Below are 21,305 nucleotides of genomic sequence, written 5' to 3' on the forward strand. Positions count from 1 at the left end.
ATCTACCTCTTTCCCTAATGGCACTTCTCTGCCTCGTCACTACAGCCATTAGGGGAAAGGCAGAAAAACCTTCGGCCCCATGATCAGTTGCTTTTCCTGTCTATGTATCATGCGAGCTTTAGATACCTCAATTCTACTCGGATCTAAGTGTCAACTAGAAGAGGACTGGACCATCATGCTGGGGCTGGGCTGGAAATGGTTTCTCTCAGTGGTCTACTTACACTTCTGGCCAGTAGCTTCATTTAAACAAGCTCTTCTTGCTCTGTGTTGACCAGGAGAAAGTTCGTGTTCCTTTTTCATCTGTTGTGGTTTGCCCTGAAGTTACTGTATTTTGATGCTAATTCCACTGCCCCAAGGACAGCTGCCTAGTCAAGGACTCAGAATTCAGATGACTTCACCAGAACCGCCTCTCCATTGAATTTGTAACGTACTTGTGAGGGGCAGGTACAGGATAGAAGGAGGAGAAGGAAGGATGGGCGGGAGAGAAGTTTGAAGGAAGAGAAGACTAAGGGAGAGAGGAAGAGACAAGAGAGATGGAGAGAGGGGAGAAGCCATGGCAGGTGATGTTAAGATTCTGCTCTGTGTATTTACAGGTTGTTATCAATGTTCTTAAGGGATGGACGGTACTGGGCTTTGTATGTTTAAGTGGGCAATTATATCTAAGTAATTGGGTCAAAGATTACTGTGTTGTGTGTTCTTTTATGTGAGTGTTTGAGTGTAGGAAAGTGTGGGGCTGGGATGTGTTTCCACCAGATATCTAGCAGATACCTTGGGCACTGCGGTGCGGACCTAACAGATAAAAGACAATACTTTTTTATTTTTATATTTTTACAACAACATTCATCCTTCATCTTGGCCCTGCTCCCAAAGCTATGAATGATGGGTATAGACACCTCCCTCCACCCAAGGTAGCTCAGCTGAGCAGACCTAAAAACTGCTCTGCATATTAGCCTGGCATTCTAGAGAGTAGCCATAGATCTAGGGATATTTACATTTTTCTTGCTGAGAAATTCTGTCTTTGGGGTTTTGTCTCTAAGGATCGAGGTGATGAAATGATACCCTGACTTTCTCTCATCTCTCCCAATAGGAGATCACCCACCCTCATAGTTTAGAAGCCTAATGCTCTCTGAGAGTGCTGTATCTGTCCCAGCAGGATGCATCTAAGCAGCATTGTCTCATTAGGATAAAGCACTGCTAGGCAATGTTCTGCAGGCAGGACAGAAATAAGGAGCACAAGTACTAGTTTTGAGACATGAACTTTGGAAGGACTGAGTGCGAGGGTCCAACATAGAAGCTGCTACTGTATACCTCCCTTTCCATAATCTATTCTATATCCAATACTATTCTGGTAAGGGATTATGGCAGCATGACTATATTTGTGTTGTTTGTGTTTAGATTAAAATATTAGCTCAGATGTTGACTCAGATAACAAAAATTTGTGGTTCTCCCTCCTTTCTTCCTTTCCTGTAAAAATAATGTTTAAATTTCAAGTTCTTTTCCTCAGAACATTGACTCCAAGACTAATTAATTATAATTAAATACATAGGCTATAAACTGTGGCTCATTCTCCAACTAGCTCTTGACGTATTTAAACATGTAATCTGTTCTATGTCTACCACTTAGTTACCTCTCCTTCAGTCCTAACCACTTCTTCCTTCTTCTCTTCTCACCAGATCCCTCAGGTCTCCCTCACGGTCTCTCTGAGTTCCTTTACCTGCTGGTTTAGTCCATCTGCGCAGTCCATTTTCCATCTAGTCTCTCATCTCATCCCCCATAACTCCCTTTTCTTTTATCTCTTACTATTTCCCAGAATCCTCTCTCTCTTGCCAATGTTCCACCTCCTATTTCTTGTCTCAGCTTATGGGCCATCAGTTTCTTTATTAACAGGTGATGCTTATAAGGCATTCTCTCTACACTTACTTCCCCTTCCTTCCTCCCTCCCTCCCTCCCTCCCTCCCTCCCTCCCTCCCTCCCTCCTTCCTTCCTTCCTTCCTTCCTTCCTTCCTTCCTTCCTGTGACAGAGTCTAGCAATATAAACCAAGCCTGACTTAGTTACTGCTGCTTCAAGTCTCCTACATGCTGGGATGATATGCACAAACCACCCTGGCCAGCTTTGTTATCCCGTTTCTTTACCTGTAAAACAGGACTAATATTTTGGCTACTAGCATAAAAGGCTATTAGAAGAAACAAATAACACTTCAATCAAAACATTCAAAACATTTAGGTAGGCGCTGCATAAATGTGTAATTTCCTTTCTATTCTTCAGTGTTTTGCATGAATTTAAAAAGTGTGCAGATCTCTTTTGATTGTTCATTTGTCATTCATTCAGCAGCCATTGTCTTGCGTCGCCAGTATCTGAAGCCTCAAGCTGAGGAAAAGAGATGAAGCCAGTCTCCCTGACCCTGCAGATGATTTCAGCCTTGGGCTTGTGGTTATGAAGAAATGAGTCAGGTGTCAGAGATCTCGTTTGCTCATGTAGTTTTATGACTTTCAGACTGTTCCCTCAAAATTGCACTTAATTTTAACTTCATTAACTTCCTGTTCTGTCACAACAGTTGAACAAGGATTTCTCCATGAGCAGTATTCAAATCAGCTTTTAATGAGCTATTTAATTAAAGGCTAATTGAGGTGAATTCATTAAAGATTTCTAAATTATGCTTATCAGGGTAGCTATGTTTTAAGATAAGTTTTAAATATTTGTTTTATATTGCATTGTTTGATCATAAAAGTATGTATAAAATTACTTTTAAAAATTGCTAATTAGAATGTAGGTACATTTTTTTCTCCCTTCACACTTAAGTGGGACAGTTAACTAATCAATTTAATATATGTTCGTTGCTGGGATCAGATGAGAAAAGATTACTTATGACTGTGACTGGGATTATTTATGACTAAGTTTGGCTCATGAAATATTCCCAGGTCCCCTAAAATGAGGCATTGCTGGACTGTTTTTGGTGTAATGTTCCAGCTGCTGTACAGATTGGGGCTGCTTAGAAACAGTTTTCACCAAGCTCTGGTGGATTCTGAGTTTTAGTTCCATTTGTGGGGAAAAGACTTGCATCATTCTAATGAGCAATGTCACTCAGGAAATCAATAGGTAAGATAGAATATGACCTACAGATAGATAGGTAGGCACATAGATAGATAGATAGATAGATAGATAGATAGATAGATAGATAGATAGACAGACAGATAGAAAGAAAGATATATATGCCAGCATAGTACTAATCTATAGGGTTCTTTGGTTGGGAGGGACAGAGCTGCAACAAACATTCATTGGAACTTGCCAGCTTTCTAGGTGCTTGGTACTGAGAATCCCATAGAGACCCCTTACTAGTACAAGCTACAGATGTCCTGAATCTACATAGATTTATGATAGAGGAAAATAGTTGAGAGTCCCTTGAGATGACACATCTGAATTCTTACTGAACCGTGGAAACACACACATAGACACACACGAATGTGCATAAACACACAGACACACATACACAGACACGAATGTACATAAACACACACACACACACACACATACACACACACACACACACACACATGAATGTGCATACACACATAGATACATTAGCAGGCACACCGGCACACACACAGATACAGACAGAGACAGAGACAGAGACGGAGACAGAGACAGAGACAGAGGTAAAAGTATAGATCTGGATCCTCAGGACACAGAGTAAGTAAGGCCCATGATTTAATTGGAGTTATATTGGCCATTACCTAGTAGCCTCTTCTCTAGGTATATTGGTCCATGTTTAACCAGAGTTAAATGTTTAGTAGAAAATTATATAAATTATTGGTTTTAAGCTGTGGACCATTCTGAGTGCTATGATAGATACTTGTGCTGTCCCATACTGTCTGTTCACTACTGTCCTGGAAGGAGAAAGGGCATCTCTTTTTCCAAGTAGCCACACTATATAACACCTTGTCTATTAGCTAGTGTGTTCTCTGGCTAACTAGATCTGTACCTGGATTATTCACTGTCTGTGTTCAGGGAACCTTTGATTGTAACACTAGGCCACTGCAGCTCATCATATGAACATTATATTATTTCACACTGGTATAAGAAAAGTGAGGGGAGTGTCAAAAGTCATTCTAAGGAAAGAAGAGAATGGATACATATTTACATAACTTTTAGTATAGGAAACTACTATAATACTAATTATAATACTTTATTACCTTTTATAGTTAATATTTTACTATACCTAAGTCATAAAGATTGATAATGGGCATATAGGAAAAATATAATATATGGATATCATATACAGGTTTCAGTGCACTTGTGGACAGCCACAAGAAGTCTTGGAATGTTATCCTGTGGATAGTGGAAGACCACAAACAACATCCTGCACTCTAATGAGTTCGTCCTGTAAGACAAGTTCCAGATCTTATGGGGGATTCTGGTAGAGACTCAGGGCAGTCTGAACGTCAAAACCAGTCCTTTGAGAAATATGACTGTCAACATTGCTGGGATAAGTACATACCATCCAGCAGAAAGGTGGGGAGGATATACTTCATAGGAAAATTAAGTCCTGTTAGAAGGGAAACTGATCACGTATAAGTTTGCATAAAATTCACAAAGTGAAGAACAAAGGGAGAGAAAGTAGATGGATCTAAGGAGGAAATTTAAAAAAAAAAAAGAGGAGAAACCCTCAGAGACAGGAAAGGGAATAAATAGAATCAAGGGGAGGAGATGGGTAAAATAACAATAAGGATGTCTGGAAAAGCACAAGGAATCAGGTTACTATGACAAAGAACGTACCATAGATCCAGCTTCATACATACATATACGTATATAGTTTTAATGAACGTTTTCATCTTAACTGATGGTGATCTCTCCAAGAGCCATAGGCTATCTAAAAAGAAAAAAAAATCCCAATAAAAGTCAGGAGAAGCTATCTTTTGGGTTATCAACCAGGGTTGGTCAGTACACTCACACAGCATAAAGATTATTGCAGTTGTCCTTGGTTACCACCTCCCAAGGTAGAATCTCAGTCCTTATTGCTTAAGACACCATGGACTTCAGAAACAGTGTTCAGCGATGCCTGAGACTTGGCTCAGGTACCGGAGGACTAGTTTCATGGTAACAGAAGGTACCATCAAGCTTCAAATGAGGGAGACTACCAACAGTTCTATCCAGCTGTGAAGCCTATGAACCATATCAATGATCAGTATGGCACTATACCCCTAGGGTACCATGGTGACACAAATACATTGGTAGTAAACAACTGCTTTCTAATTGGTTTTGCAATCTGCTTAATGATAATAAACACATTGTGCCTAGAACACCAAACCTTGAACACATGGTTACTGGAGAATGTCTTGGTCACTGTTAAGAGACACCATTACCAAAACAATTCTAATTAAAGAAAGCATATAATTGTGGACTTGTCTACAATTTGAGAAGTTAGACTATTATCATCATGGTGGAGAGCATGGGAGCAGGCAGGTAGATATGGTGCTAGAGAAGTAGTTGAGAGTTCTACATCTCATCTTCAAGCAGAGCAGACTCTGGAGTTGTTAGCCTGGCCGTTGTAATCTCAAAGCTCAACCTCAGTGACACACTTTGTCTCTCAAGGCCTTACCAACCAATCCTTTTAGTCCTTTCAAATAATACTAATCCTGATGACCAAGCATTCAAATACATGAGCCTATTGGGGTTGTTATTATTATTCAAATCACCATGAGGATAATCTATAGCCACTAATTTACTAAACCAATATAATCCTTGTGGTGATTAGAATAAGAGTGGCCCCCATAGACATATATTTGACTGCTTAGTCACCAGAAAGTGAAACTCTTCCCAAGAATTAGAAGGATTAGGAGGTATAGCTCTGTTGTATAGTATTGAGGGTGGTCTTGGAAGTCTCAAAAGCCCATGCCAAGTTCGGGTGTTTTCTCTGTTTGTAGATAGGATGTAGCTCCCAGCTACTTCTTTAACACCACTATCGCTCCCTTTTATGACAATTGACTAGGCCTCTGAAAATGAAAGTCGGATCCTAATTAAATGCTTTCTCTCATGAGTTGCCTTGGTCAGTGTCTCTTCACAGCAATGAGCAATGTCAAAGGCAATCCTTAACAACAATCTACAGACATTTGTTATTATACAGAATAGTGTGTGTAGTCTTTACTTCTCATCAAGAAAACATTTGTTTGCAACAGACAGTAACCATTACAGAAGAATCACAACTAATTAAAATGAAGAGTTGTGGAGCCCAGTCCCAGTGAATAGTCTACAAATCACTCCTAAGGCTCAGGGAACACTGAAGAAGCTGGGACAGGGGAGGAGAGCAGAAACATGGAAACATCCAGGGGATGGAGTTTGCTGTGTGATTATGTCTCCTATATTAGAAATTTCATCTATAAAGTCTCAACAACATTACTGCTTAAAGGTAAGTCAAATGAGGATGACATTAGTGAAAAAAAAAGCCTCAGCCTAATAGAAAGTACCATATGCAACTGAGGAAAGCTAGGAATGAGATAGGGGGCTTTCCTGAGATGGGTCAGTAGTGGGATAGAGGAGAATGTTGTGGTATGATGAGCAACTCCTCTGAGTAAGGATACAAGAGAGGTTGGGAAATGACTTTTTAAAAGGAGACTGTTGGTATAAATGATAGAGAGCAATTGGTGGACTTGCATATCACAAGACACATCCAGTGCTGTAATTGAACAGTTCCATGGATCCCTAATTATACTACTTAATCTGTAATTTGTGCCTTTCTCATAGGAAGTGGATCTATTGTCTTATGCAGCCATAAATGAAATGAATGAAAAACATGTATAATATAATTACTATAGTTAATGTCACAAGCCCAATTAAATAAAATTATTTTGTTAAAAAAATCAATGTTAAATTTACATACTGAGATACTCAAAGACAGGAATGTTTGTATAGAGAGTAGAAAAATTGACTATTAGATGATCTAGGCCATTGGTTGTTCTTAGTAAGACATACTACATAGTTATCTCAGGTCTTTGGCCTTGTCACTTTCTTATGTGATTTATGTATAGTAACCAGGGTCTGATGAGTGAACCACAAAATATGCATGCTTGTTCCCTTACATAAGAGGCTCTTTAAGGTCACTATGCCCACATTATGCTGGGAATGCTCTTCTTTAGGGAACACACAATTAAAAAATGGATGGTCTGCATCATGTCAGCACCTTGAGAGCAAAGCCATGGTTCTTACAGTGAACCAGGCCAACCCATTTAATTCTGTGCATTTTACTTATACACTTACACATTTATTGAGTCAGCCCTACCTAATTTTAATGCATTAATGGGCTTTTTGTCTCCAATCCCATCCTAGCCCTATGCCTATAACACTGTTCATTTCTTTGTCACCTCTCCCTCCCTCCCCCCTCTCTCTCCCTATTCCTACCCCTCTCTTTCCCTCTCCCTTTTTCTTCCTCTATCCCTATCCCTATTCCTTTTCCTTTCTGTATATATGTGATCCTGACTTGTCTCTAAGTTGGAATTTTCCTGTATCAATCTCTCATCTCCATGTGACAGAACACACAGAGGTCATTGTACTCAGGTAATTCTATGCCAGCCCGTAGCCTGGTGTGAGGAAAAGGAAGGTGAGTAAGTTAGACTTGATCTGCTGTGATTTTGTAGGTAGACAGGCATAAATAAGGAAATATGATAAAATACAGTGGGGATTGGCTTGGAGGAAATATTCTGGATTTCACCAAGGAGGACACCTTGGCCTGTTTTGCCTTTATGTACCAGGTAGCTTTTGCAGTGGATTGGGGACCCACTGAATTATTCCTGATGAGTACGGATTGATGAAATAGTGTGGTTCTTGATAAGCTGCCTTCTCATAAAGAAACATTTTGATTCAAAATTGGTGGGAATGTGTTTGTATAACAAACACTCCTTTTGTGGTCCATGTGTGAGAATCTACTTCCCAGAGGAATTGGCAAATGGAAGTGACACAAACCAGAGAATTTGGCTTGTTGTAGCCAGAAGTGTGTGAGGGAAAAAAGGAGGCCAGGGGGCAATTTAGCTCCCCTAGAAGCAGATTTACTTGAAAGAAGTGACAGGTGATTTCATTTGCATTTTTGTGGGCGTGGATAGAGGAGAAGAGCTGGCTCTAAATGAGATTGGCCTTATCATTTTCTCCTACACCTTGTACCAATTTGTCTCCTCACTTTCAGAAGTAACTACCTTGCATAACCCAGGAGGAGAAATAATAAGCGCCTTTGTTACATTGGTTTTGCTTGTTCCCTGGGTAAAAATGGTAAAACCCACCTACGAAATCCTACAGTTCATTACAGTGTCATTTCCTTTTTCCTTAAATCAAAGCCACTTTATCTCCTTCAATCTAACCAGGTTTCAAGAAATGGTGTCCTTTTCTTCCTCTTGCTTTCATCTACTCCCAGCCCTTTGCTGAGAAACTCCCAGGCACTGTGTTCTTTCAGAGTTTTACGCACCCTCTGCCAACTGCTCACCAGAGATGGACTTGAATTAGCATCAGTCACCATCAGATGGAAAACTGCCACCCAAGGGAGAGCCATGGCACCGTGAAAATGAAAGTTTCGCGGGGATGCATATGGACACAAACATTCCTGCACATGTAGGCCTTAATTGAATAGTAAAACAATTAGCTTTTAATACTTTTGAAGTAACAGAGGGAAGCACTTTTATTGGATGACTGGGAAGAAACAGCCATATGCAGCTTCATTTTTAATAACACTGAGTTGTGTTCATGCTCAAGTTTATTAAAACATGAAAGTAGAACATAGCAGACACTAAAATTCCATTCCACTGATTATTTGTGAGCCACTTTTGCTCCTTATTCTACATTCAGAAACAAAACACAAACTAGAAATGTGTAGGGAGAGAGGGAGGGAGGGAGGTGCACTGGTGCATTTTAAGCTATTCCAGTTGTTGGCCTCACAAGACTGTACACCCAGGGGCTTGAAATTGCCAATGTAATCATGTTTTTAACACAGTCTGTGAACTGACCAATCTGTCTGTTAAGTAGTTTACAGATATGGGTGATGTTTTGACTCTCTCTTAGGAGAATATGTATCAATAATGATTGCAAACAGATACTTGAACCTCCAGTTAGCCAACTTCTTTACAATTTACATTTAATTTTCCTCCACATGCATGAGAAAGGTCTTTGCATTCATCATCTCAGAATCTATCCAGGAATTCTTAAACTTCTCAACACTGCTGATTGATAAATCTCTCCAAGAAATGGGTTCAGCTCTTATCTCTCTCTCTCTTCATTCTTAGCCCACTTACTCCCAAGTCATAGCCAACTTTGCTCATTGGCTTGTGCTGATTTTATGACCTCATGTTTTCCACTATTTCCTTCCTCTTCTGCGTAGTTCTTGATTAGTCTCACAGGTTCTGTTAAAGATATAACCTCTTTTTAGAAGTCCCACTGAAGACCATTTGCTCCCTTCTTGAACCTCATTTGATTTTATTCTGCATTTCTGATTACTTCTGTGTGAGGTCTATTTTGGACTCCCTTGGACTATCTTGGAAGCATAGAAGGTCTGAGCTTAGTTATCTGGCATGCCATAGCTATTCACCAGGATCGATGAGTAAAAATGCAAGTCAATGATCTTCTAGTTCACACAACTCTGTGAAAGTACCAAACACTGTACAAGCAAGGAGATGCTGGGCAGAGGCCGGGTCCCTGTGAGGAGTTTCATAATTATCCATAGCATCATGATATGGTCAAAGGACAATATGAAGAAGCCCATTTTATTAGTATTTATTTTATGCGACACGGATAAAAAAAGAGTAATGAAATGAATTGTGGAGATGCTCAGAAGCCATTGAGATAGCATTTCTAATGCTTCTCATGGAAATATTTTCACATACATGTGGTTAGTGGCCACACAAATTAGAGCACTTAGGTCTTAATTTTAAAATATTTTTGTTGTTTTTCTTTCAAATTTTATTTAAAGTAAACCTTAAAATATATTTATCCCAATCATAAAACTAGAGGTCAGTGTACATACAGAATCAGATTAAAAGTTACCTCAGATTTTGACCAGTTGGCAATGTTGCCTAAGGATTTGTTGGATGATGAAGGCTGTAAAGTTGTGACATTAGGCTGAAGACTGTCCTTGGGTCAGTAAAATAGAGACTTACACATATAGGCTTGTAGTCAATGATGGACAAATCCTGGTCCATCTGGACCTTGTTTTTCTTTTTGTTGTTTTTGTTATGGTGATAGTGGCATAGGCTATGGTGGTGGAGGTAGTGTATGTGTGCATGTATGTATATGAATGTTCATGCTTATGTGTGCATCAATAGAGGCCAGTGGTCAATTTAAGTGTCTTCCCCAATTGATCTTAATCTTATTTTTTTGAGAAGAGGCTTTTCATTGAATCTGGAGCATACTCATTCTGCTAGACTCTATGGTCATCAAGCTTGATGTTTTTTTGTTTGTTTGTATGTTTGTTTGTTTTTTGTCTTTGCCTCTACAGATCTTGGATTACAGGAATGCTCTGTCATACATTTGTTGTTGTTGTTTCTAATGTGAGTGTGGCTATCTAAACTCATATTCTTATTTACCTGGCAAGCATATTACCAACTGAGTCATCTCTACAACCCAGGATCTGGGTTTGCCTATCTGAACACCTTCATGGTGAACGTGATGGTGTGCAGACTCAATTACAAATCTCAGGTCGATTTATTTCTCCTCAAATCTATTCTTAGTGCATATATACATTTTTAGCAAAGATATATATTCCCTTTGACTGCCCCTCCTACCTTACGTATGTTGTTAATAGAAACCATTTGTTGAAGTGGTGATCATAAAATCATTTGATGCTTTACTCTGTTTCCACAGTGAAGAAATGAGTAGTAGTAGTTGTATTTAAAAGTATGAACCAGTTTAAGAAATATATGTTTACATCCTCCAAATTTTCTGCTGGCACTATGGTGACTTGAATTATTCTAAAGATATGTAAAATGTTTCATAAAGGACTAGACTGGATAATTCAGGAAGACATTTTTGCAACTATACAGTTTAGGAAACCAAGGCTCCTTCCTCACCATGGACAGATGTGCCACGTGAGGAATTGCAACAATTATATTTTAATTGCACTTGGACTACTCCACTTTTACCTCCCACAAAGCTAAAGCAGAGACTTGAGAGCACAGACACTATCGACTTGTTTCTCTGCAAAAATAAAAAAAAAAAAAATACAGGGCATGCAATGTCATAGATCGAGTCCATATATTGGCCTTTCAGTCTGCCACTCTTTGGGATTTATGCACCAGCCACCTGCCATGTAGACAACAGTGGCCCATTATGGTGCTAAAGTTCAGCCAAAGTTTGTCAGAGCCAAAGTAAAGAAAAGCAACTGTGTTTATTTTAAATACATGATCAATCATAACCCTGTGAATAGCTACTTTTCTATTAATGCCTTCATATATCATCTAAAGCCCTCTGGCTTCTATATAACTCTTTTTCTGTCATGTTCCTTGTCTTTTAGTTTTCAGTTTCATTCAGGGATAATGTAGGAGTGCTTCTCCAAACAAGCCTTTGCTCTGTATTCTGTCTTTAAGACTGGCATTAGCAAGAGAACCCTTTTCTATAAATAATGCAGATGGAGAGCTAGCTTGTAAGCACTCAAGCTGCAAAGGATTTGTGAGCAGGGGAAATAGTAGATGGCTTTTGAGGAAGGAGCCCAGGATCTGCGTGACAGTGAAGTTGCCATTTAGTATCTCTGTGAGCACAGGTCATTCATTTCCTTTCTGGATATCAGCTTCCTCACCTGTAAAGGAAATATGGAAGACTGCAGGTGATCCAAGGAATTGAACATAGAGGGGTTTGTGAGTCCAGTGCCTATAGAAAACTCTGTTGACATTCTGAGTGGACTCTATGCAAATGTTTTCTAAGTTTTTATAAGTGCATCATTGACTGATGTCCTCAGGTAAGTGCACAGCTAGAAGAGGTGAAAACATGCATTAAGACCCTATGACAGCAGTTTAAGTGGGTGATTTGGTTTGAGGCGGTTGCTTAGAAGAGGAATGGTGTAGTTGGCTTAGCTCTGATGTCACTGTGTGGTATGAGAGCTCATTTTCCAGGCAGATTTCCAGCCTCCATGCCCACACCACAAGCAAAATAAAACCAACAGCTGCCTTAAGGTACAAATAATTTCAACAGCTTGCTTTTCCTATTTTGGGGATTAGTCCAAGAAAGGGCAGTCCATTGTCTTAAGAGTTATTAATAGGATCCAACTATGTATCCATTTACAGTCTGGTGGCCTTGAAGTTTCTAAGATTTGGCTGAAGGTCTATAAGATGAAACTGTGGTTGGACATTCCAGAGACATCCACAGAAATAAAAGTAGTTTCCATCATTCAAAATCCCCATCTCTTCTCGTAAGGCATGATAACTTCTTTGTTATCATCCTAACCGAGATAAAAGTATCTCATCATTATCCATTCTACCTAGATTCAGGAGGAAAAAAGGAAAGGGCTCCACCACTGACTAACATTGCAACAGACATAGAATATTGTTATTTTACCTTCCTGACTTCTAAAGTAGGATCAAGCACAGAGGAGGCAGTCAGTAAATATCTGTCAGAAGTATTCATGAGTGGCTACCCCTGACCCAATTGCACCTCATAATTCATTTTTCAAACAAAGCAGAGTGTGTTATAGTGAGAGCCAGCCATTTTGTTTTCTCCTTTAAAAGCCCATGAATATCTTTAGAATATCTTTAAAGAATTTTTGGTCAATAATATTCAGCTGTCAAACATCTTTTCTTCTGACAGAAGTATTTTAAGCTGCAAAATCAGAAGATTGGGGAAGATCCTATTGTTTGTCCTAAGTTAGAATGTCAGCCATCAGCTAATAGGACAACATTCCTAAAAGGAGTGGATGTATTTATTGTGATGAAGCTGGTTTGCCCAGTGCATTTGAATCTAAGTTGCAACAATTACACATCTGAGCCAAGTTTCCGGAGTTTAGTGGTTATCACGTTCACCTGACAACTACACATCTGTTTAAAACACTGGGATGATTTTAATGCTGTCATTGATAATGAATTTTCAACATTTTGTGTTTATAAATAGATTGAAGAAAAAGGAAGCTTTCCAGAAGGTATAATGTTAATATCCTTGTATCAGTAAGTTTTTGTAAGGCAGCAAGGCAGATGCTAAATTGACTGAAATCTGTGAGTTGATTTTCCATTTCCCACAACTGGGAGGCAGTTTATTGGACCCATGCTGATCTTCTCCATCATGTGGAAAAGCAGGGCTCCCAGACTGATCCAGATGCTGCTTTTAGAATCTCTATCCTGTGGTGTCTACTTCAGTGAGGAATCTAGAAATAACCATCAAATAACTTCAGATTAGACCTCCCTAGACCCATAGCCAACTTAGAAACAGATGCAGAACCTGTGGAATACGTCATGCTTTCTTTGCCACAAGCTTAGCAGAAAGAGAAGTGGGCATATCCTCGGCCATGATGGGCTTGCAACAGGAGCCTTCTCACACATCCTGAAGCCATTTAGAAGAGAAGCAAACCGTTGCTCATGATGGAAAAGGGAGTTGTGTTGTTTTTCTAGTGACAGGGTACCCACTGATCCAGCCAGACACTAGCTTGTGGAGAAGCAACAGTGAACTGGAGTAAAGGAATTTTGGAGGACCATATGTTACTTACTGAATTTCATAAATGTGTAATTTCTAATTGGTATGTTGTGTGCCTTTCAGAGTTCACTGGTAAATCCAAGAGTAATTTTCTGTCTTATTGAGTCCCATTGGCCTGAAAAATCCTCCAAAAAAAAGCTTGAATGTTTTTTCTTGGCTACCTCCAAAAGAAAATTTGGACACTCCATTGCTGGCCTCACTGACCCAGGAATTCTTAGCAGGAAATTAGGCAGGATTAAGGAAGGCTAGTTTTCTTGGGAGAGAAGGGGAAGGTGGAGGAAAGTCCCATTTGTTTGCACTTAATAGAAAATTAAAAGGTATTAAGGGATTTTGTGTCCTCTTTTTCTCCCTACCTCCGAGTGCGAGTGTGTGTGTGTGTGTGTGTGTGTGTGTGTGTGTGTGTGTGTGTACAGATGTATGTATGCCTATGGGTTGAGATAGAAGTATCATAGGCCAGGAGACAAAGCACTAGCAAATATTTGTGAATGCACTTTATAGGCCCCATGTGCTGGAATCAAACACTGAAAATGCAGACCCAACCAAGAAAAGTATTTTTTTGGGGGGGGGTGGGATAACTTAGAATCTATTTAGGAATGCATGCCGTCCAATCAGCATGAATCTAGAACAATTATGATGTCTTGAACTATAGAGTATTTGGAATTTCCAGACAAGATTTTTTTTTTATATTAACAAGTACTTGGTATTTACCAAAGTATATGTGAGATGACCCTGAGTGGTAAAACTGAGAGCCTGAGACACATGTAGCATTCGAGGACAAAGTGTATTAAAAAAGTAAAAAAGCCAGGAATATTATAGAAGTATTGGGGAAGGCATATTGGTTTTGCTGAGGGCACTCCCTAGAGGAGCTAGCATTCAATTGAGTCCTGAAAGATGGCAGACTTGTATTAAAAGAATGAGAATGTCTAGAGACAATTTTGCGAAGAACGTTGGCACAGGCAGATGCATACTATCAGAAAAGGAGCATGGGATATTAGGACATCAGGGGAAACTTGGTATAATGATGTAAGTGTCAGATTGTATAAAAGTGAAGGCAATAGATTAATTGAACTTGTGTTGCTGGGTTTGAGCAACTTAATGAAAGACACAGGAATGTGAAATTTCAATGCTGGGCAAATGGGCGGGATGTCAAAACATCCATACCTAACTAACACCTCACTTTGCAGAAGTAAGCAGAGATGACTCATTTAGAGATGTAGAGCTGGAATTCACAAAGAATATGAATACAATCTGACACCAGAAACCTTAGTGGTTATTCCCTGCTCATCTTGATAGCTTGAAACCCAATGCTATGCTGTTTCAACTTCAAATCGACACTAATTCCCTTCACTGCATCATCAGGGACTCTTACATGTCTGAAGTGTGTGGGTGAAGCACTGTTTCCTCTATACATCTGATTTTCGTTCATGTTTTTGGCTTGGATCCTGATGTTTCTGCACTGTGTTGTTTTATTCAGCAGGTGCAACTTAGGATCCCTCACCTGGGCTCTTTCAGTCCTTCGTCCTTCTCTGCTGAGGTCATGTGTCACACTATAAGACACTGCTTGGATACTTGTCTGTAGTCTCCCTGCTCCCTTCCTCTCGTCATCTAATTATATAAACTGGCTGTGAGCCCAGAAGGATAAAGACCTGGTGATTAAATAAGGAGGTCATTTCAGTTGACCTATGTTCTAAGATTCATGGAGTTTGGTTAAAAAATGGACTATGTTTTTTAAAAAGTTAACTCTGGAATTGGAGATGTAAGTCAAGGGTAGAGAGCTTGCCTACCATGTGGTAGGACTTGGGTTGCTTTTCCAGTAGTGTGCACATCCCCACCCCCCAACGCACACACAGAAGGGGGGAGGGAGGGAGAGTCAGCAGTTAGGTAAGTATTTATTAGGATGAATGCATGAATGGCTTGTTAAGACAGACTGTTAAAATGTACATAAGATATATATGTTAGACAGATGGCAGTGCGGCTTTCTTTTTTAAAATGTCGCCAGCTTCTGATCCTAAATGGTAACAGCTGTAGGACCATGTGCTGTCCAATCCCTGTCTACCCTAACAGTTTCTTACATTCTTGCCATTATGATAGGATTTATAAGGATCCTTTTCAAAGGAGGGGAATCAGGGAGAGATTTGGGGGAGATATAAAAATAGTCTCAGAGTTAAGTGAACAGAAACTTCCAAACTGAACTGCTGTTGAAATACAATGTGCGGAAGGGAACTAAACTGGTAAGAGCAGTGAGGCAATTCTCAAAGGCCTTTGCACCTCAGCAGAGTAACTCCCAGCTTGATTGCAGCTACTGGGGGTCTAAAGGCAGAGAGAGATTTAGCTAGAGCCCTTGAACACTTCGGGGGAATTCTGTAGAATTGTTAAAATGCCCATCCAAATTTCAGAAGCCACATCAAGGTAATGTAGAAAGGTCTGAACTCCACAGGCCAAGGTGGCAACTGAAACAGAAATGCAAGGTAGATTGGGGCTTCAGGTTGCAGGGCTCTGAAGCAACTAGAGTGGAGGTGCTATTTCATCAAAAATGCTGTAGGGAAACTTTTGTTATTGTCTGCCTAACTTTGGTTTTGTTTTTCCTTAGTAACACTGACTAGCCAGAGGCCTGAATTGTTTCACTTTCATGCCCTATTTATATTCACACCAGTGCCACTGCCCTCAGCACCTTCCCCCTCTCCCTCTCTGTGTCTAACTAAATTTGTGTGTGTGTTTGTGTGTGTGTGTGTGTGTGCACTCTCATGCTTGATACATGCTCACATACAAACAGACTCACACACACATAGGCATGCAGGCATGCATGCACCTACAGACTCAAGCATACACAGACACAGGCAGACAGATAGACAGAGACAGACAGACAAACACAGAAACAGACACACACAAAGAAAGACAGACAAATGCAGAACAGACACACAGACAGATACAAACACACATACACACATATGCATGCACACATGAAGGCACACACATATTCAGTACATACACAGATGCAGACAGACACATACATACACACACACACACACACACACACACACACACACACACACACACACTGTTAACTCTTATACCTCTTCTTTAACTGCAGTCCTGGGTCACTAAGAGTTCAAGGTTGGTCACTATCAAAGCCTGATTATTATGGAACGGGAAACATTCCCAACTCACATTTTGCTGCAATCATTACTGAGGTCCCCAGGAAAAGCAATCTATGGTGACAGTAATCAGAAGAAGTCTGCAGGAGGTCGAGTGGCTAGGAAAACTGAGTGAGAAGTCCTGCCTATGTGAATCAGAGGTTTTCTCAGATTGCTTGATGTGGTTTCCACACCAGATATAAGGATGTGGGATGGTTGAGTAGTATACAGCCCTAAAGCCAAGAGAATAAAGCACCTTCTCAGCAGATGAAACATTGTATTAGATAATGTCCCCTCAGAACTAAAAGGATCTCTGGGCAATTAAAGAGCTTAGAAATATTAGGATTGGAAGGGACTACCTACTATACTTATTTTCTTTTTGAATCAGATTTTATCACATTTTGTGCTAAAACATCTTTCTGTAGACATGTAATTATATAGAAAGCTCTTGGGTCATAATTAAATGATAAGTGACATATTTGTGTCTTACCCTCCTTCAAGTGTAGTTGTGTGTTCTTTCAGTCATTTCTTGATCTTTTCCTCCTAATCCTATGGAAGAAGGAATGTAGACAGCAGAATATACCCCCTCAACTAAAGAATAAATGGTGTAGTGTTTTAACTTTATGAAAATCAAACAGTTTAAGAGTTGAAATGCCTTATTAACTTATTCTTTGCTGTTAGCACACAAATGAGAAGAATTTTGCCAAGCAGAAACTTACACCAAATGTCTTTCTGATGGTTCTGAGAATCCTTCATGTAGTCTAAATATCTCGCTCTTATAGGATGGGGCTTAGAGATCTTGATTGAGGAATTACAGAAGATCAAGTTTCCTGGCATGGAGTTGTGGTGACTGGAAGAGGATGAACAAGGAGTGATGCTGGGAATGAAGGTGAGAATTGAGGTGAATGATGGTGGGAATTAAAAGAGAATTCCCTTTTGAGAAACGGTAGACCTCCATGGTGGAGGAAGAAGAGCCCAGAAGCATAAAGTAGGAAGAATATTTAACCTGGCATTAGGAATGGAGGCAAGGGGAAAAGGAGATTGAAGTGCCAGTTCTCAACGCCAAGTGTCTTCAACAGAAGCCTGCTATCAGATATTAATTAAACACATGCACTGGACTAAGCTCTGCTCAGTAGTGAGGGCCCTGATGACAGCAATGATCAGAAACATCTCTGACCTTCCCGCCTGGCAGCATTTTATTTTCCGCTAGCACAGCATGGGAGGTTAAAGTGAAATTAATATTTTGTCAACCAGCTGTGGAGTGACTAGAACTAAGTTCAAGTCTTAATTTTTGCCACTCACTGTTTATACATCTCTCTCTCTCTCTCTCTCTCTCTCTCTCTGTATGTGTGTGTGTGTGTGTGTGTGTGTGTGTGTGTGTGTGTGAAGGTAGTAGAGAGAGAAAAAGAAAGAGAGAGAAAGGGAAAGAGAAGGGGAGCTAGGAAGCAGGCATATGTTACTGCATGCATAAAAGAGTAGAAGACAACATGTAACATATCTAGGGTTTGGTTCTCTTCTTCCACTTTGCTTTGAGCCAGAGTCTCTCTCTTTCTATACCTGTGCTACGTGCTCTAGACTAGCTGATACCCAAGCTTCCAGCATCCTTTCCCATTTCAGCCTCCTAGCAGTAAAAAATAAGTCAACCTCAGGTCACAAGGGACCTGAAGACATGGATAAATCTCTTTAACGCTTCCAGTTCAAAACAGCTAAACTTTATTAGAGAAGAAAAGCTCTTTAGTCACTGCATACAATTTGCTGGTGGTAGCAGCCAAGTATCTCATCCACCTTCCAGGAAGTGGGTTTTCAAGCTCTGGAAGTCAGAGAGAGGCTTGTGGTTCTGTCAGTTACAGATCAACAAGAGTCAGTCCTTCTTGATCAGTTTATTAAGGAAATATGAACGACCACCTTTATTTTGCCACTTGCTTTTCTAGTGATGATCAGTCCATTCCCTTGATGAACATGTTAAGGGATTTAAATGCACCGATTTGCCTATTAGGGTTATAGATGTTTGTTGACCTGGAGCTATTTATTTTAATAGTTTTAATTTTGGCTGCTCTTATGCAGAGGAAACATGTCACAAGCACCTAATATCTAGCACTCTAGCATTAAGCCCATTGCTGGCAGTCAAACTTATCCTTTCTCGCCAGCCTTTTCTTTTTGGCATTTTGGTTTATTGATGGCATGACAGCAGAAGTGATTCACACCTCTGATTTAAGGAAAAATTTTCACTGATCCTGGAGTAACAGTTATGAGTACGTGAGTGGATATTATTATGTCAACTATCATATGAGTTGGTTATCAGTTATTAACTGTGTCATTTTGTGTGACTTCATAACCTTCATTTTGATTGAGTCTTTATAAGTGTTCTTCTTGAATTTGAAAATAGAAAAAATTAAATATTAGACCACAGCCTATACCTTAATTTTCCTTTAAATTTATTACCACTGTTTTGAAAATATATGTCTTAAATATTACTGTAGAGACTGAAAAACAGTATTTCAAAACCCAGGCTCATAGTACCCCTACAGGGGCAGGTGATAGGTCTTGTCTGGTGAGACAAAGAAGCCTGAGATATTGTTTAGCACACATGTCTGGCAAGTAGATCCATAGGAGGCAACCTTAAAGAGCATCTGAGGCCATTTGCACAGGAGCCTTTTGTCTGTTTCTGTCTGCTTGCTGATGACTCTGACCTGCACAGGGGTTTTGTTAGTCTCTGCCACTGCCTTGGATTTTTAATCTGTTCTAAGCTAATGCTGTGACCATATCACTCTGTTGGAAGCTAAGGGCTCGAGAGCAAGCTGGAGACCTCATTGCTGTGAGTGATGGGGCTAACCTTCCTACTTGCCATTAATAAACTGAGCTGTTCACATTTCTCTGTGGCATAGCTTGACATTTAAGCAGAGCGTTTGTAATTCCAATAAACAGCTCAGGAGGTGGTGTGTGTGTGTGTGTGTGTGTGTGTGTGTGTGTGTGTGTGTGTGTGTATGTGTGTGTGTGTGTGTGTGTGTGTGTGTGTTGCACAATTAAGAGCTAAGCCAGGAACGCTAAGGATTTTATTAAAATCCAGCGACTTTAACAGTGTTTCAGGACCTGGAGAGAGAACCAATCAGGATTAGAGCCTCCAGGGAACAGCTTTTACATAGAGCTTGATGGGCACCCATCTGACCACCTGACTCTTGGTCTGTAGGCAGCAGAACTCAGGTTAGGAAAGAAAAAAGAAAGAAAAAAAATACCCCATGAATATGGTCATTTGAAGAAATCAGACGTGTGATTATTTTTCCCTCGCTACAAAAGTACCCGAGAGATCTCCCAGTCCCTTCGTTGATTAATATTGCTCGCGGTGGTTGCACACTGCTCAACTTGGCATTGCATTTATCAAAATTTGCCAGAGCAGACAGGCATCGCCATGTGAGAAGAATGACTGTAAAGGGTCCATGTGCCTTGCGGGGAATATCTGAGCACCCGGAACACAGGAGGTGGGCATGCCAGGGTAGTGGGCTCACAGCCTGGACTCTCGTTCTCTTCTTTCCAAATAGCAAGTTCCAATTTCCAAGTCCCATAAGCATCTCTTTGGCTTCACTCTTGTCTTTCACATTAGGTGGCCTGCACCACAGGTGGCCTTCAGGGGTCCCCTGTTCTCTCATTTGCCACATATTCAGGAAGTGCTTTCTCAACTATTGGTTTCTACTGCAGACCGAAATTCTCTGCTTTCGATTCACTGAAGGAGTGAATTTTAAACATAGCAACACAAAATGAGACAAATAGGAACACAAGGCATAGGTGGGTACTATCTCCAGTGTTTCTGAGTTAGAATCCAGAAAGAGAAGTCGCATGAAATTTGAGCATTCAATTGGCTTTGTGAAGCACCTTTTGCTAATCCCGTGTTGCCTTGCCTTGACCCGAGGGACCATTCCTTGGAAAGCAGCAGGAGATAGAGGCTCTCTTAGTGCTCTTATTACAAACCTGAAACAAATCAATGTAGGCCTCATGTGGCTGTTGTTGCTGACCTGGATGGTGACCATTACTTCTAGTTGTAATTGAACTTTGTTCTAAAAGCTAAAAAAATGAGCATAGCTTCTGCATTTGTAGCAACTTCTGACCAGTTCTACTGACTTTCCTCCTTTCACAGCTTCCAAAGAAGTTTCAGATAGAAATCAAGACTGCTTTGATGCACCTACGTAATTTGAATAACTTCTCCTCTTCTTTTCTTCATCTTGAATACAAGGTAGCTCAGAATGCTATTTTTTATTTAACCTCAGAAAAATTTTAACTATGTTGAAATTATTTTTATATTTTTCACTTTTATTATGTTTCTTGTATAATTCTCCATTCCATAGGCTGGTGGCATGGTCAAGAGCACTTACTTCTCTTTCAGAGGACTATGACGTAAAAGTACCTTTTATTTGCCAGAGGTAATGGTCATCTCTGAAGCTAACTGCCTTGGTCTGCTAATCTAGGCCTAGTCCTGGAAGACTCCGTGTAATCTTCTTATCTAAGTCTAGAATGTTTTCCGACTCTGAAACTTGCTG

At 40.1% G+C, this 21,305-nt stretch overlaps 1 long non-coding RNA gene across 1 annotated transcript; it reads left to right on the forward strand.

Moving 5' to 3' along the window:
- The first annotated feature begins 2,194 nt into the window (after nt 1-2,194).
- On the forward strand, nt 2,195-21,002 carry LOC134483296 (uncharacterized). The gene is made up of 4 exons (XR_010060112.1): nt 2,195-2,451; nt 6,175-6,404; nt 17,559-17,665; nt 20,906-21,002. It is a non-coding gene; the product is annotated as an uncharacterized LOC134483296 (long non-coding RNA).
- Nucleotides 21,003-21,305: the final 303 nt, after the last annotated feature.

The sequence above is a fragment of the Rattus norvegicus genome, chromosome 19 (genome assembly GCF_036323735.1).
Source record: "Rattus norvegicus strain BN/NHsdMcwi chromosome 19, GRCr8, whole genome shotgun sequence".
In the NCBI taxonomy this organism is placed as follows: Eukaryota; Metazoa; Chordata; class Mammalia; order Rodentia; family Muridae; genus Rattus; species Rattus norvegicus.